Below are 27,602 nucleotides of genomic sequence, written 5' to 3'. Positions count from 1 at the left end.
CCAGCTGAATATCAAAAAAACTAAGGAGGTCATATTTGACCTTATAGGTGCTCATGCACACTAGGAAATAGTCATTGGTGGGGATGGGGTAGTGATTGTGGAGCAATACAAGTACTAGGGTACAACGATTGATTCCAAGCTGACATGGAATTCCAACACTCATTCCCTCTACAGCAGGGATGTCAAACTCAAATACACAGTGGGCCAAAATAAAGAAATTGGTACAAGTCGAGGGCCGGACTGTGTTTCAACACACGGGCCATTTTTGGAGGAGAGGGGTAGCTGAAAGTTGACCACAAGTGATATACTTTCACTGCTGATCAATAGTGGAGAGAGGACGCATGCTTGCGCTTGCGGGCCCTCGATACGTGACAATGCGCTCGCAGTGCATTGTGGGACTTGTAGTATTATGGTGGTCCGTGCAGTATACCAGAGGGCCAGTTCTAATACTAATTAAATATCACCCCGCGGGCCAAAGATAATTCATTCACGGGCCTGATTTGGCCCCCGGGCCTTGAGTTTGACATATATGGATTAAAAAGGGAACATTCCCTGCGTCGACGATGGTGTGACGCTTATGACAGGCGCCCGGTGGCTGCAGTGGAGTCCCGGCCTTAGCGTTTGAGTTATGCCTGATGTATAGGCTCAGTTGTACAACAGAGTCATGCACCAAAAATAGACGATGTGTAGGCTACACATTTGTAGATCTGCTATTTCCGGCTTTAGGAATAAGGAAAATGGCATTCATAAAATCGGGGGTCCTATAAATGTTGATGTCCTCCCATGTACTGTAATAGTGTGTGTGTGTGTGTGTGTGTGTGTGTGTGTGTGTGTGTGTGTGCGTGCGTGCGTGCGTGCGTGCGTGCGTGCGTGCGTGCGTGCGTGCGTGCGTGCGTGCGTGCGTGCGTGCGTGCGTGCGTGCGTGCGTGCGTGCGCGCCTTCAGTTCTAGTTGATAGTTGTCAAATTCCAAACTGGGAGATACTGCCTTCAGGGATACATGCTCCACGTCTAAGGAATATCTGTCAAAACAAGTTGAAGCTGGATGTCCTTATTGTTTCATATGATATTTTTTAAAGATTTTTAACTGACCTCACACTAGAAGAAGGCGTACACTAGTATGCACCTGCTTTTTGTAATAATGTGTTTTTGAGATTCTGATTCTGTTTTCTGGTGTGTGTTTTTGTATCATAATCCTTTTGTGTGTTAGTGTTTGCCATGTATGTAAAATCATTGCTGTAATTGTTCTTTGTATACAGGGTTAGGGGTTAACCCCTAACCCTTTTGAAAAAGACACCTTGGTCTCAATTGGATTCCCCTGAAATAAAGGTTTCAATCAAATGCCTTTTGAATAGCCATGCCACAATTACATGAATAAACACACTGTTGCGATGTATTCCTGTCTCATCGGCAACTAAAAAAGCGTAAATATTATATTAAGCTGAATAAGCTGAATAATATCTACCTACAGTATACAGCCATGATAGAGTGGTACTACGACACGTGGCTAGTACTGTTATGTTACTGATTACAGTCACAGTCTGCTTAACCTGACTGGTACTGTGCTGTATTATATCCAGTGGTGGAAAGTAACTAAGTACTTTTACTTAAGTACTGTACTTAACCCATTCTGACCGGGCACCCATTTTGGTGTCAGCATCATGTTATGCTTTAGCTATTTAAAAATAGCAGATCTACAAGCTCATATCGCGCCACCGAGTGGCGCGATACGAGCTTGTAGGTCTGCTATTTTTGAAAAAAATCGAAGAACAACTGACATTTTTAGAATCTGATCTCAGGTCAGAATGGGTTCATCAGACCAGTGTGTGTCCGGCGGAAACCTCGTATGAATCTGATCTCAGGTCAGAATGGGTTAATATAAATAGGATATCATTAATGCGGTTGGACAGCGGGCGGATAATGAATTTGCGGTTGCGGGTGACAAAAAGCTCCATCCGCAGGTCTCTATAGGATCTACGCATTGCGAGCTTGTCGATGGGCTGTTTTCAACAGGTTTTCTACACATGTTGAACTTGTGAAATGGGACATTCTGCAATATGAGTATACTTTTACTTTTAGTAGGCCTACTTTAAATACATTTTGATGCCGATACTTTTGTACTTTTACTAAAGTGCATTTTCAATTCCGTACTAAATTGCAGTAGGCCTATTGGTACTTTTACTTAAGTAAAACAACTCTTTCCACTGATTAATTAATTATCTCCTGGCTCATCATGCTCTGTCCTACTAACGGTGCTGATAACTGCTTTTTGAATGACCTTTATCTTCTTTTCTGAGTGAATGTCCTTTGTGCCACTGTGGGTAGGCCTATTCAGATTGACAAGAAGGCACTCATTATCTCCTGATCCATAATGCTCTGTCCTACTAACTGAGCGTGCAGATAACTATTAACTAACTACTGATGAGATTAGCTATCAAAGAACAGTGGACGAGTTTGCCGGTTGGTGCAGGAGTAACTTCCTCCAGCTGAATATCAAAAAAACTAAGGAGGTCATATTTGACCTTATAGGTGCTCATGCACACTAGGAAATAGTCATTGGTGGGGATGGGGTAGTGATTGTGGAGCAATACAAGTACTAGGGTACAACGATCGATTCCAAGCTGACATGGAATTCCAACACTCATTCCATCTACAGCAGGGATGTCAAACTCAAATACACAGTGGGCCAAAATAAAGAAATTGGTACAAGTCGAGGGCCGGACTGTGTTTCAACACACGGGCCATTTTTGGAGGAGAGGGGTAGCTGAAAGTTGACCACAAGTGATATACTTTCACTGCTGATCAATAGTGGAGAGAAGACGCATGCTTGCGCTTGCGGGCCCTCGATACGTGACAATGCGCTCGCAGTGCATTGTGGGACTTGTAGTATTATGGTGGTCCGTGCAGTATACCAGAGGGCCAGTTCTAATACTAATTAAATATCACCCCGCGGGCCAAAGATAATTCATTCACGGGCCTGATTTGGCCCCCGGGCCTTGAGTTTGACATATATGGATTAAAAAGGGAACATTCCCTGCGTCGACGATGGTGTGACGCTTATGACAGGCGCCCGGTGGCTGCAGTGGAGTCCCGGCCTTAGCGTTTGAGTTATGCCTGATTTTTATAGGCTCAGTTGTACAACAGAGTCATGCACCAAAAATAGACGATGTAGGGCAGGCTACACATTTGTAGATCTGCTATTTCCGGCTTTAGGAATAAGGAAAATGGCATTCATAAAATCGGGGGTCCTAAATGTTGATGTCCTCCCATGTACTGTATAATACAAATAGTGTGTGTGTGTGTGTGTGTGTGTGTGTGTGTGTGTGTGTGTGTGTGTGTGTGTGTGTGTGTGTGTGTGTGTGTGTGTGTGTGTGTGTGTGTGTGTGTGTGTGTGTGTGTGCATGCGTGTGTGTGCGCACATGTGCGTGCATAACGTGCGTGTGTGTGCCGTGCGTGTGATGTATGGCACAGGACAAAAGCTATGATAAAGGATGCTTGCTGATGGTTAATGTCTTGTGTCAATTATGTTTGTTTGGAACAGACTGGGAACAACAAATCAGAGTGATCATATAAATGTCAGCGGGTGTCCAAAGTGACACCAGCATAACCCATTCTGACCTGAGATCAGATTACAAAAATGTCTTCTACATCCCGACAGTTTTCTGAAAAAGCTATGCTTTAGCTATTTAAAAATAGCAGATCTACAAGCTCATAGCGCGCCACCGAGTGGCGCGCTACGAGCTTGTAGGTCTGCTATTTTTGAAAAATCGACTGACATAGAAACATAGCTTTTTTAGAATCTGATCTCAGGTCAGAATGGGATAATGAAGTAGAACAGGGCTAGGCAGCCAAAGCACATCAAAGCAGCTGATCAGTCAGTCTATCAAAGAAATACAAAGGAGACAATTTAGAGGAAGTGCTAAAGTTTGGTTGCTCTGATGCAAGGCACGGGTTGCAGTTGCTGTCACTCAGGACCAGTGGTGTAAAGCAAACATTGTACTTTTTTTCCTCCACTATAATATTATTTGAAAACTTGTGGTTATTATAGTTGCCATGTAGATTTTGATTATTACAGTATAAAACATACAGTATAACCACTTCAGCCTTATATTGTATTTCGGCCAGCTCCATTGCATGGGAAAGAGTTCCACAGGGACCCCTTTTCCACCGGTTGGTTCCCAATGGGAACCGGTTCAGTTCTTTTTGGTTTTTAGTCCATGAGCCAGAGCTCCAAAATTGGTGGGCAAACTATACCCTATATTAAATTGTTTATAGGATCAATACAAGTCAATGAATACATGATAACCCTTCCACAGTAGTAGCTTTTTCATATTTTCGATTATTTTGCATATTTTCCTACATAATGCCTCATTTGCATATTTAAAAATGTAAAAATTTGAATACAATAGATCATTGTCTTCATGTAAGTACTCAATTGGGGAAGTTTCAAGGTGATAACAATCTAATATAGGTATGGTTTTGCCCACTCAATTCATAATTAATGTTTCAATTTTGTAGCTCTGGCTCATGGACTAAAAACAAAAAGAACTGAACCGGTTCCCATTGGGAACCAACCGGTGGAAAAGGGGCCAGGGTGGGCCAGCTGGGGCTCTGAATGTGTGGAACGTTTACTTTGTGCGTGCGTGTGTGTCTATACTTGTCTATACGGGCGGCGGTGGCTCAGGGGTAGAGTGCCTGGATGGCAACCGTAAGGTTGCCAGTTCGAACCCGGGCTCCCCCAGAGTTACTGTCGAAGTGTCCTTGAGCAAGACACTGAACCCCTAATTGCTCCCGATGTGCTAGTTGGTGCCTTACATGGTTTCCGCTGCCATCGGTGTATGAATGTGTGTGTGAATGGGTGAATGTAATGCACAATCTCTGTAAAGCGCCTTGGATAAAGGCGCTATATAAATGCACCATTTACCATTTACCATTTATACTTGTAAGGGCAGATCGAGGGCCAACTGTCCACAAAAGTACAGTGAGGATCATATTCCTCTTCCTCACGAGAAGAAATATAGTATTATGCCAAAAAGAAGGTTTAGGCTAGATTAATACTTAGTTTTGTGGCGCTGTCACCAGTGGTTTAATAATGGTGTTTCTTTTCCCCAGGCAGTAAAGTCTTCTTTACATTCTAGCGTGTACCGTACGGCCCTGCACACGCACTGTACCGTATGCGTGAAAAATGACTGGCCACACCGTACCCTGTGGTACCCTGGGACACCATGGCGTGTGGCCAGGCATTTTTCACGCCGTGCTACACAACCTGGCTGCAGCTATCACCTGTCACACATCCTAAAATAGCTGATCTACAAGCTCACAGCTTGTATATCAGCTATGATGCGCAACACCAGTACTCTACACCATTAAACTCAGGCTTTTAGTGTTAGATTATTTTTATTTCTATTAAATCATTCATAAAAAATTACTGTCCTAACATTTATAGATGTCCTCACAAGTATAGCCTATAGAAAATGTGTGTGTGAGTTGTTGCATGTGTGTGCGCATGGGGGGGGGGGGGTGGGGGTGGGGTGGTTGATAGACAGAGGAGACAGAGACAGAAAGGGGAGAGGACAGATGGGGCGTTGTTAAAAGCTGCTCTGTAATAATGTGCATGTCTTTGGGTAGATTTGCACACACAGGAGCATCTGGGCAACTCACTGGAGAGAACGCTGCATTCTGTCTGTGTGCGCGCTAAGCGTGCACACATTAATTATCCTCACTGGCACACAAAAACCCCGTATACATGTTTATTTTCATCACTAAATGCTTTAATTACTGCTTCATCAGACAAGGGTATCAAAAAGTAGTGGAAATAACAGATCTGCAATGGCGCGATGTGACATGTTGTGAGCTTGTACAGTATGATGATGTGACATGTTGTGAGCTTGTACAGTATGATGATGTGACATGTTGTGAGCTTGTACAGTATGATGATGTGACATGTTGTGAGCTTGTACAGTATGATGATGTGACATGTTGTGAGCTTGTACAGTATGATGATGTGACATGTTGTGAGCTTGTACAGTATGATGATGTGACATGTTGTGAGCTTGTACAGTATGATGATGTGACATGTTGTGAGCTTGTACAGTATGAATGATTGGCAATTTCCACTATTTCTGAACATTTCCACTTCATTTCACTGAAAGGTATCCTCCCTTTTTACATACAAGGTTTGCCACGGTGACAGTTGCCATTTTTATATATAGTTTTTTGAGTGGTGCAACCACTCCTACAACCAGCTTGCAATGTCCTCGTACCTGTTTGTGTGTCTGTGTAAGCATGAGTATGTGACTTAATAATAGCAGTAGGGGGCGCCAGAAACAGTGAGAGGGGTAGTGACTCTAATGAGAGAGAGTGAGAGTGAGAGAGAGAGAGAGAGAGAGAGAGAGAAAGGGGGGGGGGGGGAATTGCACCACTCAGTTCACACGTGTGTGATTTTTTTATTGGGGACAGTTAAGCAGCACATATGACAAGAAAATCTTTGCACACAGTCACCCATTTTATATATTTTTTAAAACATCACATAAAGCATCACAGAAATACAAACAGGTATTTTTTTTTAAACTAAAACAACAAAAAAAACAGGTCACAGGTCACATCATGCAGGGTCACAGGGTCACAGGCAATTTATTGTATACTTGTGAGACTGTTGTTAACTGTCTGTTAATTCTGAAATCCACTGTCCGCTATATTTGGGTCACACCGAGTAGTCTAATCCAGGGAGGTATACGAATTCTATTCTATATAAGTATTCTATAATAAAGGGTCTCCATGCCTTAATTAGTGAAGCCTTCGGAGGTTCCCCTGAGAGAGAATTTTATTTTTTCTAAGCTTAAGAAGTACATCACATCGTTGAGCCAGATTGAGTGAAAGGGTGGATTTGGCGACTTCCAAGATAGTAATATTCTTCTACTAGCTAACAGTGTTGCAAAAGTAACTAGACAAAGTGCCAATCGGCACAGGTCTCCACCAGGGCAGGTCAGGTTGTGGCCTCATGGTGGCGCTATAACAGGCTGTTGAGGAAGATTTGGGCCGGAGGTTCGTGTTGGAGGGATGCAGGTACAATGTTTTTCCATGTGTGCATACATAAGTTGTATACAGATCGATGCAGTTATAGCTAAAAACAGGAATTGGCCTGTTATAGCGCCACCGTGAGGCTGATTTTGAGGAAAAAATTGTGGCATGTCATCCTCGGCCTAGTGAAAATGTGCGTGTATAATTTAACGGAAATTGCACACTGTGTTTGTGATTTGTGGCCTTTTTTCGAAATGGACGAATCGTGTGAGCTTTGGAAGCCAATCTTAGCCAATCAGGATGGAAGATGGGAAATGGTGGCGCTCCGTGTTGATCACATGACTATGGAGATAGTGTATACCGATTTGCGTGAAATTTGGATAAAATAATAATAATAGAAAATGTGTTTTACATATGTCGGCCTCCTGGTGGCGCTATAAAGAGCAGATGTGAAAAATTCCAGGCAAAGGTTTTTCCTTGGCCTCTAGGGAGTTGCCATACAAAGTTATCCACAGATCCGTGCAGTTAGAGGTAAAAACACTTTTGGGCCAGTTATAGCGCCACCTTGAGGCTGAGTTGAAATTGTTCATGTGGCATTTCGTCCTCGGCCTAGTGGGAATGTGGGTGCACAATTTCACGGAAATCACGCGATGTGTTCATGATTTGCAGCATTTTGTTTGAAACTGAGCACTCCTGTGAATTTTGGAAGCCAATCTTAACCAATCAGAATGGAGTCTGAGAAATCTGAAAGACCGGTTTCGTTGAATGGCTCTAGAGAGACTGTGTACCAATTTGCGTGATGTTTGGACAAAATCTGTAGGTGTACTGTGCAAAAACTTGTTTTGCACAAAGCGGCCTCCTGGTGGCGCTATAACAGGCCGTTCTGGAAAGTTTGGGGCAGAGGTTCATCGTTGGCATCCAGGGAGTGTGTGTGCAAAATTTGGCATCGACCAGGTTAACGGTGGCCGAGATTAGCTGCTCGCGGACGGACGGACGGACACACGGACGGACGGACGGACACACGGACGGACGGAGTGCAAAACATACTCTCCCCACATGCCTTCGGCCTGGTGGAGACAATAATCTCTCATTTCTGATTTGTGTACTGTGACGGTGTGCCGAATATAGCAATCAATGGACAGGGTTGTAGTGCATTTGCAGCATAATGACAGTTGCCATTATGTTGTTCTGTCTGCGTGCCTGTTAGCGCGTTAGCGTGCTAGCATTGCTTATATTGTTCAGCTGACAATCTCCTCATTAACGCATAAGCATGTCAGTGCCAAAAGGGAGAGTTCTTCTCAACAAACTGCCTTAATTAAGCTCTGGGACTTCGGCTTCTTACAACTCCATCCTTCTAGCATGATTTGTAATTCCAATTAGGCTACAAGTCACGCGTGCGGTTTTGCTCTTCGAGAAGTATGAATCCGTTTTGTACTCGTCAGTGGTGGATGTACCTGTTTTAGTTTTTTATTTATTATAATGTTTTACTTACTATGTACAAGAAGCCAAACTACAATGTACAAATACTCTAAAAGGTCAAAGCAAACGGGGTGAAATGAAATGCACGGCCACTAACCCGTGGTAGGTTAAAACTAACCTGTGGCTCCCGACATCTGTGGCAGGTTACTTACAACTAACCTGTGGCTAGTTAAAACTAACCACAGGTTAGTTACAACTAACCCGTGGCTAGTTAAAACTAACCCGTGGGGGGCACAGTTGCTAGTGCTGTTGCTGTTACATGGATACTACAGTAAAATAAAAGAACCTCAAAACAAGCACAAAATCGTTGCTGTCGGCCAGTAATCTCTCCAGACTACCCTGAACATGTAGTGTTGTTGTTGGTATAGGAATGTCCACAGAAGTACCCGGGAGGAAGTGGACTAAAAAAGAGGTGGAGCCAAACCACCAGCCAAAGTTTCTTTCTACACACATTTTTAACAAATTACTTCCCACGTTGCGCAGGCATGAGAAACCTCTTTATCTCCATAGTTTAACTCATTCTGACCTGAGATCAGATTCATACGAGGTTTCCACTGGACACACACTGGTCTGACTAACCCTTTCTGACCTGAGATCAGATTCTAAAAATGTCAGTCGTTCTTCGATTTTTTTCAAAAATAGCAGACCTACAAGCTCGTATCGCGCCACTCGGTGGCGCGATATGAGCTTGTAGATCTGCTATTTTTCAATAGCTAAAGCATAACATGATGCTGACACCAAAATGGGTGCCCCATTTATGTAATATTTTAATATTGCTGTATTTTCCAAATAATTTTTCCAAAAATACATCAACAATTGTGAAAATAGCCAATTTACATGCTCAGCTTGTAGATCTGCTATTTTCAAAGCATTTTCATACATTTGGAATCTTGTGAAAAAATGGGACATTCTGAGTACTTTTACTTTCAGCACTAACGTGAATACTTTTGTACTTTTACTCAAGTAATTGTTATTTTAATGTTAGTATCTGAATTTGAGTATTATACATTGTGGTACTGCTACTTTTGCTGAAGTACAAAATGTGAGTACTTCCAGTACTCTGCTCAAGTAAATGAGCAGAGCATATCATATATCACCGAGTGGCGCGATATGAGCTTGTAGATCTGCTATTTTTCAATAGCTAAAGCATAACATGATGCCAACACCAAAATGGGTGCCCGTTCAGAATGGGTTAACTCCCCCTCCTCTGGCACACTGTGGGAGCTCATAGTTCTGTGGGAGCTCATAGTTCTGGTACTGAAATGCTTTTTGCCAAATCAAATTTTAATGGATTGGAGGAATGACAACCAACGCCGCTGAATGGATTCGCTGGGGGATTTAGTTTAGTTTAGGGCTTGGCACGCTCCGCCATACATCTATCTAGTGCAAAGGAACCAGAGTATAAGACAGAATTTCTGTGCTATCACAGTTGTCGCTCTAAATGCACTGTATTAAAAATAATTTGCAATTCAAAGTTGTTTTGGGTAGCCATCTGGTGGAAACCAGGCAGATGTTTATGTATTTATTTGTTTTTTTTAGATCTTGCCTTCTTCTAATTCTGGATTAAATCCAAATAGTGTCATAAAGATGTTAGATTGCACATCTAACCTTAATGAATTTGCATCCAGGACACCTGTGTTTATATCTCAGCAAGTCGGGAATTCTTTGCCATTAAAATAATTGAAATGTTCATTTTATGCACTGTTGATTCACAGCATGCTACAATTGGATTTGATTTAAGTTTACTTTGATATTGTTTAAGTTTGTTTTATTTTTATGTCAGTTAGGCCTAACGGTCCCAGAAATAAAATGGCGCTTGTTTGAAGTTGTCTGTTTTTGCATCTGAGCACTTGAGAGTATTATGCTATAAGGTCTGACGAACCCATTCTGACCTGAGATCAGATTCTAAAAAATGTCAGTCGTTCTTCGATTTTTCTAAAATAACAGACCTACAAGCTCGTATCGCGCGATATGAGCTTGTAGATCTGCTATTTTTAAATAGCTAAAGCACGACATGATGCCAACACCAAAATGGGTTCCCGTTCAGAATGGGCTAGGGCACTGGTGCACTTGAGTAATTGCAATTCCGAGGTACATATTCGTGCCACGTTTCAAACTTGTGTATCTGCTACTATTGCTTTTGTTCTGTAGTATGATCAAGTATAGGGTGTTAATTTACTAAAACAATTTGATATGTGAAATGTCTACTGCACTGGGAGCACGAGAGGCAAATATTGCACCATTTACTCCATCGTTATGTGAAAGCTAGTTACTATAGATTTAGATTATTATTGTTACAAAACACGCATTAAAACCAATTAAGATTTGGTTTTAAACTGTTTGAAAATAACCAATATACAACAAGCTCACACATTGTGAGCTTGTTTTTGAAAGATTTGACAAATATTTAAACTTTGGTACTTTTGGTTCTTTAACTATAATGTTGATGCTACTGTATATAGTGCCTTAGTTTGGATTTCTTTACTCGAGTAATACCGGCCTTTTACTCGGTAAGAGAGTATTTCTCCAATGTGATATTGAATATAAGTAGAAATATTGTGAGTACTTGTTCAGTTCTTCCACATGTCAGTGTCTGCCCAGCCAACCATTTCTAGGACACCGGCCTCTACCAATAATTGTCTTGAACTGCAGGGACAGCTAGTCCCCAAAAAGACCTGCACTGCATTGGGAAAACCAATGTCTGTGGGACCTTACATCTATGGGGATACATTGAATCTTGACCTTCAGGTCAATATTTGTCTCTTCTATTGAGATATATGATCATGTCAAAGGTGATATGACCTTCAACACCCTAATTAGGTTATATTGTATTTACATGCTCTGCATACAGATTGGACACAATTACATTTTATTCATAAAAAGTCGTGGGCCACGAGACTGTGACAAGAACAATTAACAAAGAATGTCCTGCAACCGTTTGACTGTTTTTTGTGTGCTATAAGTCCAGACATACAAGTAAGATGCGCAAACGCGGGAAGCGAACGAAGCTCGTGTGTGTGTGTGTGTGTGTGTGTGTGTGTGTGTGTGTGTGTGTGCTACAGCTGCGCCCTGTGTGTGTGTGTGTGTGTGTGTGTGTGTGTGTGTGTGTGTGTGTGTGTGTGTGTGTGTGTGTGTGTGTGTGTGTGTGTGTGTGTGTGCTACAGCTGCGCCCTGTGTGTGTGTGTGTGTGTGTGTGTGTGTGTGTGTGTGTGTGTGTGTGTGTGTGTGTGTGTGTGTGTGTGTGTGTGTGTGTGTGTGTGTGTGTGTGTGTGTGTGTGTGTGTGTGTGTGTGTGTGCTACAGCTGCGCCCTCTGGTGGCGGGCGGGTGGTGTCACAGCGGGACAGACAGAGACACACACACAGACAGACATGATCTGCAGGGTCTCATAGTTAGTGCTCATTGCATTCGCAATCACTGCGTTCGCAAATACAGTAGGCCTACTGTATGTCCAATATGGTAACATACTGTATTCTGTACTGCTTCATACTGCATTTATGGAAGTAGTTATTTCAGTGTGTTCTGTGCATGGCTCCCTCCCTGGTAGAGTATTGGAGATATGCCAGCAGGTAATGTGAAGTGTTCATGAAGGTCTTTTGCATTGAGTTCATGTTTTTGAGGGCTGTGACACACAAGCTCTTATGGTGTGTTTGAAGTGGATGAAGATGGAAAATGGAAGAAAAACAAAAACAAAAATATATATAGCTGCAAGCAGCGATAAGGTGGGACCAAGAAAGAAGACAATACGCAATAAGAACAATATGCCCAAATAAGAATCACGGGCTGAGTTGTCGCTACCCGGATTTGAACCAGTGACTCTGTGCTCCAAAGGTGAGAGCTCTACCACTTGCCTTGTGTCTGACACCTGACTTGTATCTGAACACAGCTTTGATGGATGTGTTCTGCCCCCCCACCCCCCGTCAAACTGTATGGGCTTCCATTGGAAATGCATTGGAGAGGCCATTAAACACAACAATATCAACACGGCCCAGGGCTAGGCCTCAGTCATCTCCAAACCTGACTGCTGATACTCCCTCCTCAATGGCCTCTCAGCGTGCTCACTTAAGCCCCTCCAAATGATCCAGAATGCCGCAGCATGCCTGGTCTTCAACTAACATTTTCACATTTCTCCCCACTTCTCCACTCTCTCTCCAATGGGTCCGGGTTTCTGCCCACACCGAGTAAAAACACTGCAACGAAAGGCATGGCACGTCTAGACTCTTCTGCCTTCGGGCTCCCAAACTGACAAACAAACTCCCCATTGCAGTCAGAACTGCAGACTCACTCCCAATCTTCTGCCGTAATCTGTGACTGCTACTTTCTTGAGGCACTACACTGTCTTTCTGCATTCTATGTATGTGATTACCTTGCTTACTGTAAGTCACCTAAATGACTAAATTGTAATTGTTATAGCATAATACTCTCAAGTGCTCAGATGCAAAAACAGACAACTTCAAACAAAAAACAGTCAAACGGTTTTAATGCAGGACATTTTTTGTTAATTGTTCTTGTCACAGTCTCGTGGCCCACGACTTTTTATGAATAAAATGTAATTGTGTCCAATCTGTATGCAGAGCATACAATATAACCTAATTAGGGTGTTGAAGGTCATATCACCTTTGACATGATCACATGTCTCAATAGAAGAGACAAATATTGACCTGAAGGTCAAGATTCAATGTATCCCCATAGATGTAAGGTCCCACAGACGTTGGTTTTCCCAATGCAGTGGTCTTTTTGGGGACTAGCTGTCCCTGCAGTTCAAGACAATTATTGGTAGAGGCCGGTGTCCTAGAAATGGTTGGCTGCGCAGACACTGACATGTGGAAGAACTGAACAAGTACTCACAATATTTCTACTTATATTCAATATCACATTGGAGAAATACTCTCTTACGAGTAAAAAGGCCGGTATTACTCGAGTAAAGAAATCCAAACTATTAAGGCACTATATAGCATCAACATTATAGTTAAAGAACAAAAGTACCAAAGTTTAAATATTTGTCAAATCTTTCAAAAACAAGCTCACAATGTGTGAGCTTGTATATTGGTTATTTTCAAACAGTTTAAAACCAAATCTTAATTGGTTTTAATGCGTGTTTTGTAACAATAATAATCTAAATCTATAGTAACTACACACTAAACCCAAGCGTTTAGGTTATAAACACTTATTTGTAACACTTTTTAAACGTGTCACAGTGTTTAGATTATGAACAGAAGAACATGTTTAATCGCCAATAACACTTTTTAAACACATAAACGTGTTTAGTTTTTACAATCAAAGTCAGTCATAATATAGGTGTTTAGAATTCAAACACTAGGTGTTCTCGTGAGGTGTTTGAGTGAACTCGTGTTCTACTGTATTTTATGACCATTAATAAACATTTGGCATTTTATTATTACACACTGGTGTTTATGTTTTAAACAGGGATTTACAGTGTAGCTTTCACATAACGATGGAGTAAATGGTGCAATATTTGCCTCTCGTGCTCCCAGTGCAGTAGACATTTCACATATCAAATTGTTTTAGTAAATTAACACCCTATACTTGATCATGCTACAGCACAAAAGCAATAGTATAGCAGATCCACAAGTTTGAAACGTGGCACGAATATGTACCTCGGAATTGCAATTACTCAAGTGCACCAGTGCCCTAGAAATGGTTGGCTGGGCAGATGATGAGTCCTGTATGCCCTCTGCTGGGCTGGCTGGTGCCCTTGGTGCTAATTGATGCTTCAATGCTTCCATTGTTGCTCCACAATGAGAGGACAAAAAAAGCATGGACTTGTAAATGTCTGGTTTTTTTCATACACAAAAGAAAGAGAAGTTGAAGAAACTCAAAACAATACGTTTCATTCTTTAAATTAGAATAAACACGGATTAACAATTCATTAATCGTGATTAATTACCATTCGCCCGTCTGTCTGTCTGTCTGTCTGTCTGTCTGTCTGTCTGTCTGTCTGTCTGTCTGTCTGTCTGTCTGTCTGTCTGTCTGTCTGTCTGTCTGTCTGTCTGTCTGTCTGTCTGTCTGTCTGTCTGTCTGTCTGTCTGTCTGTCTGTCTCTCTATCACTGTCTCTCTGTGTCTCATCTCTGTATCCCTCTATCTCTGTCTCTCTGTATCTCATCTCTGTATCTCTCTATCTCTGTCTCTCTGTATCTCATCTCTGTATCCCTCTATCTCTGTCTCTCTGTATCTCATCTCTGTATCCCTCTATCTCTGTCTCTCTGTGTCTCATCTCTGTATCTCTCTATCTCTGTCCCTCTGTATCTCATCTCTGTATGCCTCTATCTCTGTCTCTCTGTATCTCATCTCTGTATCCCTCTATCTCTGTCTCTCTGTATCTCATCTCTGTATCCCTCTATCTCTGTCTCTCTGTGTCTCATCTCTGTATCCCTCTATCTCTGTCTCTCTGTGTCTCATCTCTGTGTCTCTATCTCTGTCTCTCTGTGTCTCATCTCTGTGTCTCTATCTCTGTCTCTCTGTCTCTCATCTCTGTATCCCTCTATCTCTGTCTCTCTGTATCTCATCTCTGTATCCCTCTATCTCTGTCTCTCTGTATCTCATCTCTGTATCCCTCTATCTCTGTCTCTCTGTATCTCATCTCTGTATCCCTCTATCTCTGTCTCTCTGTATCTCATCTCTGTATCCCTCTATCTCTGTCTCTCTGTATCTCATCTCTGTATCCCTCTATCTCTGTCTCTCTGTATCTCATCTCTGTATCCCTCTATCTCTGTCTCTCTGTATCTCATCTCTGTATCTCTCTATCTCTGTCTCTCTGTATCTCATCTCTGTATCCCTCTATCTCTGTCTCTCTGTATCTCATCTCTGTATCCCTCTATCTCTGTCTCTCTGTATCTCATCTCTGTATCCCTCTATCACTGTCTCTCTGTATCTCATCTCTGTATCTCTCTATCTCTGTCTCTCTGTATCTCATCTCTGTATCCCTCTATCTCTGTCTCTCTGTATCTCATCTCTGTATCCCTCTATCACTGTCTCTCTGTATCTCATCTCTGTATCCCTCTATCTCTGTCTCTCTGTATCCCTCTATCTCTGTCTCTCTGTATCTCATCTCTGTATCCCTCTATCTCTGTCTCTCTGTGTCTCATCTCTGTATCCCTCTATCTCTGTCTCTCTGTATCTCATCTCTGTATCCCTCTATCTCTGTCTCTCTGTATCTCATCTCTGTATCCCTCTATCTCTGTCTCTCTGTATCTCATCTCTGTATCCCTCTATCTCTGTCTCTCTGTATCTCATCTCTGTATCCCTCTATCTCTGTCTCTCTGTATCTCATCTCTGTATCCCTCTATCACTGTCTCTCTGTATCTCATCTCTGTATCCCTCTATCTCTGTCTCTCTGTATCTCATCTCTGTATCCCTCTATCTCTGTCTCTCTGTATCTCATCTCTGTATCTCTCTATCTCTGTCTCTCTGTATCTCATCTCTGTATCCCTCTATCACTGTCTCTCTGTATCTCTCTATCTCTGTCTCTCTGTATCTCATCTCTGTATATCCCTCTATCTCTGTCTCTCTGTATCTCATCTCTGTATCTCTCTATCTCTGTCTCTCTGTATCTCATCTCTGTATCTCTCTATCTCTGTCTCTCTGTATCTCATCTCTGTATCCCTCTATCACTGTCTCTCTGTATCTCATCTCTGTATCCCTCTATCTCTGTCTCTCTGTATCTCATCTCTGTATCCCTCTATCTCTGTCTCTCTGTATCTCATCTCCGTATCCCTCTATCACTGTCTCTCTGTATCTCATCTCTGTATCTCTGTCTCTCTGTATCTCATCTCTGTATCTCTGTCTCTCTGTATCTCATCTCTGTATATCCCTCTATCTCTGTCTCTCTGTATCTCATCTCTGTATCTCTCTATCTCTGTCTCTCTGTGTCTCATCTCTGTATCTCTGTCTCTCTGTATCTCATCTCTGTATCTCTGTCTCTCTGTATCTCATCTCTGTATCTCTCTATCTCTGTCTCTCTCTATCTCTGTCTCTCTGTGTCTCATATCTGTATCTCTGTCTCTCTGTATCTCATCTCTGTATCTCTCTATCTCTGTCTCTCTGTATCTCATCTCTGTATCTCTGTCTCTCTGTATCTCATCTCTGTATCCCTCTATCTCTGTCTCTCTGTATCTCATCTCTGTATCTCTCTATCTCTGTCTCTCTGTATCTCATCTCTGTATCCCTCTATCTCTGTCTCTCTGTATCTCATCTCTGTATCTCATCTCTGTATCCCTCTATCTCTGTCTCTCTGTATCTCATCTCTGTATCTCTCTATCTCTGTCTCTCTGTATCTCATCTCTGTATCCCTCTATCTCTGTCTCTCTGTATCTCATCTCTGTATCTCATCTCTGTATCCCTCTATCACTGTCTCTCTGTATCTCATCTCTGTATCCCTCTATCTCTGTCTCTCTGTATCTCATCTCTGTATCCCTCTATCTCTGTCTCTCTGTATCTCATCTCTGTATCCCTCTATCTCTGTCTCTCTGTATCTCATCTCTGTATCTCATCTCTGTATCCCTCTATCTCTGTCTCTGTATCTCATCTCTGTATCCTTCTATCTCTGTCTCTCTGTATCTCATCTCTGTATCCCTCTATCTCTGTCTCTCTGTATCTCATCTCTGTATTCCTCTATCTCTGTCTCTGTATCTCATCTCTGTATCCCTCTATCACTGTCTCTCTGTGTCTCATCTCTGTATCCCTCTATCTCTGTCTCTCTGTATCTCATCTCTGTATCCCTCTATCTCTGTCTCTCTGTATCTCATCTCTGTATCCCTCTATCTCTGTCTCTCTGTATCTCATCTCTGTATCCCTCTATCTCTGTCTCTCTGTATCTCATCTCTGTGTCCCTCTATCTCTGTCTCTCTGTATCTCATCTCTGTATCCCTCTATCTCTGTCTCTCTGTATCTCATCTCTGTATCCTCTATCTCTGTCTCTCTGTATCTCATCTCTGTATCCCTCTATCTCTGTCTCTCTGTATCTCATCTCTGTATCTCTCTATCTCTGTCTCTCTGTATCTCATCTCTGTATCCCTCTATCTCTGTCTCTCTGTATCTCATCTCTGTATCTCTCTATCTCTGTCTCTCTGTATCTCATCTCTGTATCCCTCTATCTCTGTCTCTCTGTATCTCATCTCTGTATCCCTCTATCTCTGTCTCTCTGTATCTCTGTCTCTGTATCCCTCTATCTCTGTCTCTCTGTATCTCATCTCTGTATCCCTCTATCTCTGTCTCTCTGTATCTCATCTCTGTATCCCTCTATCTCTGTCTCTCTGTATCTCATCTCTGTATCTCTATCTCTGTCTCTCTGTATCTCATATCTGTATCTCTCTATCTCTGTCTCTCTGTATCTCATCTCTGTATCCCTCTGTCTCTGTCTCTCTGTATCTCATCTCTGTATCCCTCTGTCTCTGTCTCTCTGTATCTCATCTCTGTATCTCATCTCTGTCTCTCTGTATCTCATCTCTGTATCCCTCTATCTCTGTCTCTCTGCATCTCATCTCTGTATCCCTCTATCTCTGTCTCTATGTATCTCATCTCTGTATCCCTCTATCTCTGTCTCTCTGTATCTCATCTCTGTATCCCTCTATCTCTGTCTCTCTGTATCTCATCTCTGTATCCCTCTATCTCTGTCTCTCTGTATCTCATCTCTGTATCCCTCTATCTCTGTCTCTATGTATCTCATCTCTGTATCCCTCTATCTCTGTCTCTCTGTATCTCATCTCTGTATCCCTCTATCTCTGTCTCTCTGTATCTCATCTCTGTATCCCTCTATCTCTGTCTCTCTCTATCTCATCTCTGTATCCCTCTATCTCTGTCTCTCTGTATCTCATCTCTGTATCTCTCTCTCTATCTCTGTCTCTCTGTATCTCATCTCTGTATCCCTCTATCTCTGTCTCTCTGTATCTCATCTCTGTATCTCTCTCTCTATCTCTGTCTCTCTGTATCTCATATCTGTATCCCTCTATCTCTGTCTCTCTGTATCTCATCTCTGTATCCCTCTATCTCTGTCTCTCTGTATCTCATCTCTGTATCCCTCTATCTCTGTCTCTCTGTATCTCATCTCTGTATCCCTCTATCTCTGTCTCTCTGTATCTCATCTCTGTATCCCTCTATCTCTGTCTCTCTGTATCTCATCTCTGTATCTCTCTATCTCTGTCTCTCTGTATCTCATCTCTGTATCCCTCTATCTCTGTCTCTCTATATCTCATCTCTGTATCCCTCTATCTCTGTCTCTCTGTATCTCATCTCTGTATCCCTCTATCTCTGTCTCTCTGTATCTCATCTCTGTATCTCTCTATCTCTGTCTCTCTGTATCTCATCTCTGTATCCCTCTATCTCTGTCTCTCTGTATCTCATCTCTGTATCCCTCTATCTCTGTCTCTCTGTATCTCATCTCTGTATCCCTCTATCTCTGTCTCTCTGTATCTCATCTCTGTATCTCTCTATCTCTGTCTCTCTGTATCTCATCTCTGTATCCCTCTATCTCTGTCTCTCTGTATCTCATCTCTGTATCCCTCTATCTCTGTCTCTCTGTATCTCAGGAAATGTATTTTTTCTCATCTCATTTTCTGTTTAAAAAAGTGAGTAAAACACGCAGAGTAAAACTTAAAAGCAGCTGCGTAGTCAAGCAAGTGCACAAAAATAATTCTACGCCCGCACACTGCCAACCTGCATAGGAGCTACATTTATTAAAGAAGCAATATTTCAGTCACAGATGACCTTCTTTCTGCACGTGGGCAGTGTGCGAGCGTATTATTTTCATTGTTGATTCTCTTTCCTTTTTTTTCAGGGCAAAGGAAGTGCAGTCAATTTTTTTAAATTGCGACCACAGGTCGCATTTACTATGAAAACGTGCATTTCCCGTCAGTCAGTCCGTCCGTCCGTCCGTCCGTCCGTCACCCACCCCATGCCTCCATATATGGTCATGCCTCGTGACATCACATGACATCATGTAACATCATAATATATGGGCATATAGTCGCGACGTAGACAACATCACCAGGGGCCCTTCTCCATATATGGGAATGTCAATACTGTATATGGCCATATCACCCCATACATGGTCACGCCTCATAATATCACGCCTCCATATATGGTCACGCCTTTGGTCAAAGACACTGACCTCATCTAACCCTGGATAACCATACATGGGGAAGACTGGATCATCACCTAGATCTGCATATATGGAGCCGGCCAGCAACTCAACTCTACATCTGACCTAAAACCTTCAAACCCATAGATCTCCATATATGGAGCTGACATGATGTTCTGACATTCCATATGTTGATCCCTCCCCACCTGTTATTCCTGTTCTGACATTCCATATGCTGATCTGACCTCATCAAACCCTGTACAATCAAGACACGCTCCATATATGGCCATTACAGAATTCCTTCCATATGTTGATCTGACCCCCCCCCCCCCCATGCCAAAGCGCCAGCGCTCGCCCAGCAGTCTGCCGTCACCCAGGCGGATACGTGCATGAAATCATGATTAACCCATTCTGACCGGTGTCAGCATCATGTTATGCTTTAGCTATTTAAAAATAGCAGATCTACAAGCTCATATCGCGCCACCGAGTGGCGCGATATGAGCTTGTAGGTCTGCTATTTTTGAAAAATCGAAGAACGACTGACATTTTTTAGAATCTGATCTCAGGTCAGAATGGGTTCATCAGACCCAGTGTTTGTCCGGCGGAAACCTCGTATGAATCTGATCTCAGGTCAGAATGGGTTAATTTTATTCATCAGGGCTTGCTGGTGTAATCAGGCAGTACGTTTGCGTTTGACAGAAAGTTGTTTAATTTGTGGACATCTGTTGTTATTGTTAGTGATGTCCTCGTTATTTAGTGGGTGATTTATGACCATGGATATGCTCTATATACTTTTTATATTTCATTTGGCACTTTACAAGAATGCATCATTCATTATGCAGAGGGGGGGATCAGACTTTATTTTATTTTTACCCATGGCACTTAGGCTTTGGAACGCCCGGCCTACAGAGAATCTAAGCCCAGCAAAATCAGTGCCTTCTTTTAAATAATACATTTCTGAAAACATACATATTTAAGTTAGGAGTTATTCTTTTTGCAGGTTCAGGTTCCCCCAAAAAACTCACTGGTAATCTGGAATGCACTATAAGAGTATTAACCTTTTATATAGTTTATTGTTTTCCTTGCGTTGTTTTAGTATAGTTTTAGTATGAGTATATGTTTTCTCTGCAGCACTTTGTTTAGAAAGTTGCTACAATAATATTATTATTATTAATAATAATAATAATAATAATAAGGGTAATAATAATAATAATAATAGGCTCATTTTACTTTGCTGTAGTTGGCTTCTTTAAAGGTATATTCAGTGATTTCACTCAAAAACCCTTAGGTTTCGTTTTTGGCTGGGACCTAAGCCTTTCATCCAATCAGGATATAGAGCCAAAAACGAAACCTAAGGTTTTTTGACCCCCAGGGGTTAACTGGGGACAGGGAGGAACTCCTTATATGGCCAGCACACTCTATAGTAGGGAGGATTATCACAACAAAACAAAAAAATAAGTGATATTTGAATTAAGTGAAATCACTGAATATACCTTTAACTTTGCTCTGTATCCTTGTTTGGAAAAGGGCTGCATGTAGGCTATACAAATAAATCCATAGTCCTTTTTTGGGGTCTTAATTTGGCTGTGCTTGGTGTGTTGATTCATATTTACAGTAGACAGCATGTTTACACAGTAAGTACAGTACGCTACAGTGTGTTGTATCTTAGGAAAGGAAAGTCATCCTTGACTTAACGTTTATCTGAGCTGTCATCGTCTCAGGCCATGTGGAGACGTGCCAATAATGTAAAATGTGGCCTGTTGCCATTTACTTTAACTCATAATCAAGTGACTGTGCAAGCTATGCATGAAAAAACATACACTCAGCAGTCTCACTGATTATCAGACTTATCAGTTTTAACCCATTCCGTACGGGAACCCCTTTTGGTGTTTTAAACATTATGTTGTGCTTTAGCTATTGAAAAATAGCAGATCTACAAGCTCATAGCGCGCCACTCGGTGGCGCGCTATGAGCTTGTTTATTTTTTTTAAATCGTGAAAATGTGGTGCAAATCCTGACAGAAAACGGTCAGGATTTAGAAGACATTTTTATAAATTTCGACGTCAGGCCTAAATGGATTAATTAACTGTGTGTGCAGTGTGTGTGTGTGTGTGTGTGTGTGTGTGTGTGTGTGTGTGTGTGAGATGTGTGCACGTGCGTGTGCACGTGTGGTCATCTATCTTCCTTCCCTTGGGATATAATACTGTATGTTGACCAATCAATGCAAGCTAAAGCAACTGTCACAGAACTGTCACCTGAAAGGAACAGTGCTGAGCTCATCACATTAACAATGTGAACCTTAAAGATTAGTTCAGCCAAACACACCCCAGACCCCACCAAGCCTTCAATTCATGTTTTTTTTATTTATTATTATTAATCACATTCCTAAGCCAATAATTTGATAACTGGCTGTGAGTCTTTTACAGCAGAATGAATTACATTTTCCCAGAAAAAGGCTGTATTAAATTGGAATGAATATCATAAACGATGCATTGCAGATATAATAGGGGGGGGGGGGCAGTCTTTTTTCAGGTCAGGACCATAGAGTATATATATCTATAGAGAAGACACCCGAGTTCTCCTCCCATCCACTTGCATTGAGTGCATGAGGCGGATTCACTCCTCCTTCCTGGTAGGAACAGAGTGCATTCTGGGACGGATTGCAATGGTGAGTGGCCCCAAACACATGAACGCGCTGCCGTTGAACGCGCACGAGCGTCGTCCGTCGTGAACGTGTACAATGATAGTCAACGGACAGCGCGTTCATGTGTTTGGGGCCAGGCTGCAATACCTTCATTCGGCCACTATGTCCATTTCGCCTCAGGGTTTCCTCTGGGTGCCTTCTCTATAAATATATATACTCTAAGGTCAGGACCTCTTAGTTGAGAGACAAATGAAGGGGCCCCCACATATTGTATAAAATTATATTGCTGTTTAAACTTTTTCATAGATTTCATAGATAGTTTAATGTTTTTTGTTTTTCAGACATTTAACCACTTAAACTCTCATTTCTTAGAAATGTTGACCTTTGGGCACTGTACTTGGCCGAAAATAGACGATAATATATACAAGCTCAAACGCCTCGCACATTTGAGCTTGTAGATCTGTTATTTTCGGCTAATGTTCCCCTCAGAATAGTTATGCTAGGGTTCTAGTGTAAAAAATATGAACAAATACTTGACCTACTCTGTAAATGGTAAATGGTGCATTTATATAGCGCCTTTATCCAAGGCGCTTTACAGAGATTGTGCATTACATTCACCCATTCACACACCGATGGCAGCGGAAACCATGCAAGGCACCAACTAGCACATCGGGAGCAATTAGGGGTTCAGTGTCTTGCTCAAGGACACTTTGACAGTAACTCTGGGGGAGCCCGGGTTCGAACTGGCAACCTTACGGTTACCATCCAGGCACTCTACCCCTGAGCCACCACTGCCTGTAATAGCCCCATGCAGAGGTCCCGGACACCCTGTGGAATACTCCTGGCCTATGGGATGACATAAAAGCAGGGTTGATTGTCTTTAGGATCTCTAGAAACAACTTACAAGCCTGTATTTGAAGCTCATTGTAAAAGTGTTGACGTGAGGCCAAGCGGTGCCAAGTCCAGACCGGTGGACCAAAGACTTTAGCAACCAAGATAAATGGGCTCGGCCTTGTGCTACACACCTCCCTATAAACTGATTTGAAAATGGATTGTAGTCAGTCGACCGTGACCTAATTTTCACACCAACTTAAAAAGACAAGTTTTGCTGCGGCATGCACAGCACTCGCAAGAGCAACTTCTATTTTTAACCTCTGTTTAATACCAGACACGACGGCAAATCATCGCCGTCGGGCAGAAACCTCCATCCTTGGGTGCAAATTCGAGGTATTTGAGTAGTTCTATTATTTCCTTGGGCAGAAACCTCCTTTCTTTTTGTGTTTTTTCTTAAATGAACGCCCTACTGTACTTGATCATACTACAGTGTCACACAAAAGCATCTAAAGTAGCAGATCTGCAGTCTTTTTTGAGCATGTAGATCTGCTACTTGAATTTGAATCCTGGAAAGTTTTAGACATAATATGTCTCATATTATGAGGTTTCCACCCGACAGAGACAAAATACAGTTCTGTTTGGGTCACCAATTTGTTCCAATCAGATACAATTCCAATTGTGTCTGTTCATTTGTTTTTGTTTCATCACGACACAATTTAAAGTACATCTTGTATATCTTGAGTTATATTTCCTGATTGGATGAAACTGCATGGTATTCCAACCTGAAAATGAATTTAGTGTTTACCAAAGAGCTGGAGAGACAGGGAGACCCCTGTTACTGAACGCACATGTTATTGTCACTCTATAATATGCTTAGACCTACTATCAGAATATAGAGCTATTTAACACTTATTTAAATCAATCAATCAATCAATCACATCATATTTTAATGTATTAAGCTGATTTGTGAGTTTATAGTAATGCTGCACAATATATCGTTATTGTATCGTTATCCAGGTATGAACAACATGCACAATATCTGTATCGCAAAAAAGCAGCGTTATAGATATATATGGATCAATGTACAGTGCCGGCCTTATTGAAAATGTTGCCCCAGGCATAATATTTCCAGATGCCCCCCCTCCCGTGACCAATGTAGAGTAATTTATATCACAAAGGCTATAATTCACATGACTGATTTATTATTGTTTCACACTGGACGATTAGCTCCCTCCTGTGGCCATAAAAATGACCACAGGAGCGCTCCGTGCCTGCTTGAAAAAAAGCAAATGTTTCTGCGATTGGGCTGACGGCTCTGTTGCCCCTCACGCTCCTGTTGCCCCAGGCATTTGCCTGGTCTGCCTGATCTGAAGGCCGGCCCTGTCAATGTATCATTGGTATATCGTCTACTTCTAAAGCCAGCAACATCCCTCTGTTTTAGCCTGTGCCCCTTGGAAAAGAAACCACCAGTCTGTTGCATTGTTGTTAGCCCTATAGCCCAGTGCGTTAGCCAACTCACTAATACACTTTTTTAAATTATGTTTAGTTTTCAATGTTGCAACGCTTAAAATATAGAATATTTTTTTTTTTTAATGGCTTTCGCCTTTATTTTATATCTTTTATGGAGGGACAGACAGTAGGCTTACAGGACATGGGGAGAGAGATGGGGGGAGGGTGACATGCAGTAAAGGCCGTCGGGATCGGGAGTCGAACCCGCGGCACACTGCCAGACTGGATTACCAGCCAAGGTGCCTGGACCGCTGAGCCATGACCCAGGCCAAAATATGACATTTCAACGGTAATATCGTATATCATATTGACACCGTAATATTTGGCATAAATACTAAGACTACATTTTGTCCATATCATGCAGCCCTAGTTTGTATAGATTAGCCATTTTTTGCCGAATGTCCTGGAAATCTAGTAGAAAGTCAAATGCCATAATGATGCATGCAATCATGATCACTATGCAGTCACTATGCTTTCTATTCTCCTCCCAGGCCTGTCCTCTCCTCATGATCACTATGCAGTCAATATGCTTTCTATTCTCCTCCCAGGCCTGTCCTCTCATCATGATCACTATGCAGTCAATATGCTTTCTATTCTCCCTCCTGTCCTCTCATCATGATCACTATGCAGTCACTATGCTTTCTGTTCTCCTCCCAGGCCTGTCCTCTCATCATGATCACTATGCAGTCACTATGCTTTCTGTTCTCCTCCCAGGCCTGTCCTCTCATCATGATCACTATGCAGTCAATATGCTTTCTATTCTCCTCCCAGGCCTGTCCTCTCATCATGATCACTATGCAGTCAATATGCTTTCTATTCTCCCTCCTGTCCTCTCATCATGATCACTATGCAGTCACTATGCTTTCTATTCTCCTCCCAGGCCTGTCCTCTCATCATGATCACTATGCAGTCAATATGCTTTCTATTCTCCCTCCTGTCCTCTCATCATGATCACTATGCAGTCACTATGCTTTCTATTCTCCTCCCAGGCCTGTCCTCTCATCATGATCACTATGCAGTCACTATGCTTTATATTCTCCCAGGCCTGTCCTCTCATCATGATCACTATGCAGTCACTATGCTTTCTATTCTCCTCCCAGGCCTGTCCTCTCATCATGATCACTATGCAGTCACTATGCTTTCTATTCTCCTCCCAGGCCTGTCCTCTCATCATGATCACTATGCAGTCACTATGCTTTCTATTCTCCTCCCAGGCCTGTCCTCTCATCATGATCACTATGCAGTCAATATGCTTTCTATTCTCCCTCCTGTCCTCTCATCATGATCACTATGCAGTCACTATGCTTTCTATTCTCCTCCCAGGCCTGTCCTCTCATCATGATCACTATGCAGTCACTATGCTTTATATTCTCCCAGGCCTGTCCTCTCATCATGATCACTATGCAGTCACTATGCTTTCTATTCTCCTCCCAGGCCTGTCCTCTCATCATGATCACTATGCAGTCACTATGCTTTCTATTCTCCTCCCAGGCCTGTCCTCTCATCATGATCACTATGCAGTCACTATGCTTTCTATTCTCCTCCCAGGCCTGTCCTCTCATCATGATCACTATGCAGTCACTATGCTTTCTATTCTCCCAGGCCTGTCCTCTCATCATGATCACTATGCAGTCACTATGCTTTCTATTCTCCCAGGCCTGTCCTCTCATCATGATCACTATGCAGTCACTATGCTTTCTATTCTCCCAGGCCTGTCCTCTGATCATGATCACTATGCAGTCACTATGCTTTCTGTTCTCCTCCCAGGCCTGTCCTCTCATCATGATCACTATGCAGTCACTATGCTTTCTATTCTCCCAGGCCTGTCCTCTCATCATGATCACTATGCAGTCACTATGCTTTCTATTCTCCTCCCAGGCCTGTCCTCTGATCATGATCACTATGCAGTCACTATGCTTTCTATTCTCCTCCCAGGCCTGTCCTCTCATCATGATCACTATGCAGTCACTATGCTTTCTATTCTCCTCCCAGTCTGTCCTCTCATCATGATCACTATGCAGTCACTATGCTTTCTATTCTCCAGGCCTGTCCTCTCATCATGATCACTATGCAGTCACTATGCTTTCTATTCTCCCAGGCCTGTCCTCTCATCATGATCACTATGCAGTCACTATGCTTTCTATTCTCCTCCCAGGCCTGTCCTCTCATCATGATCACTATGCAGTCACTATGCTTTCTATTCTCCTCCCAGGCCTGTCCTCTATCATGATCACTATGCAGTCACTATGCTTTCTATTCTCCTCCCAGGCCTGTCCTCTCATCATGATCACTATGCAGTCACTATGCTTTCTATTCTCCTCCCAGGCCTGTCCTCTGATCATGATCACTATGCAGTCACTATGCTTTCTATTCTCCTCCCAGGCCTGTCCTCTATCATGATCACTATGCAGTCACTATGCTTTCTATTCTCCTCCCAGGCCTGTCCTCTCATCATGATCACTATGCAGTCACTATGCTTCCTATTCTCCTCCCAGGCCTGTCCTCTCATCATGATCACTATGCAGTCACTATGCTTTCTGTTCTCCTCCCAGGCCTGTCCTCTATCATGATCACTATGCAGTCACTATGCTTTCTATTCTCCTCCCAGGCCTGTCCTCTCATCATGATCACTATGCAGTCACTATGCTTCCTATTCTCCCAGGCCTGTCCTCTCATCATGATCACTATGCAGTCACTATGCTTTCTATTCTCCCAGGCCTGTCCTCTCATCATGATCACTATGCAGTCACTATGCTTCCTATTCTCCTCCCAGGCCTGTCCTCTATCATGATCACTATGCAGTCACTATGCTTTCTATTCTCCTCCCAGGCCTGTCCTCTCATCATGATCACTATGCAGTCACTATGCTTTCTATTCTCCCAGGCCTGTCCTCTCATCATGATCACTATGCAGTCACTATGCTTTCTGTTCTCCTCCCAGGCCTGTCCTCTCATTATGATCACTATGCAGTCACTATGCTTTCTATTCTCCTCCCAGGCCTGTCCTCTCATCATGATCACTATG

Source organism: Protomyctophum parallelum, assembly GCF_964188405.1.
Source record: "Protomyctophum parallelum genome assembly, chromosome: 2".
NCBI classification, from domain to species: domain Eukaryota; kingdom Metazoa; phylum Chordata; class Actinopteri; order Myctophiformes; family Myctophidae; genus Protomyctophum; species Protomyctophum parallelum.
The sequence above is the reverse complement of the archived record's forward strand: the minus strand, read 5'-3'. Positions refer to the sequence as shown.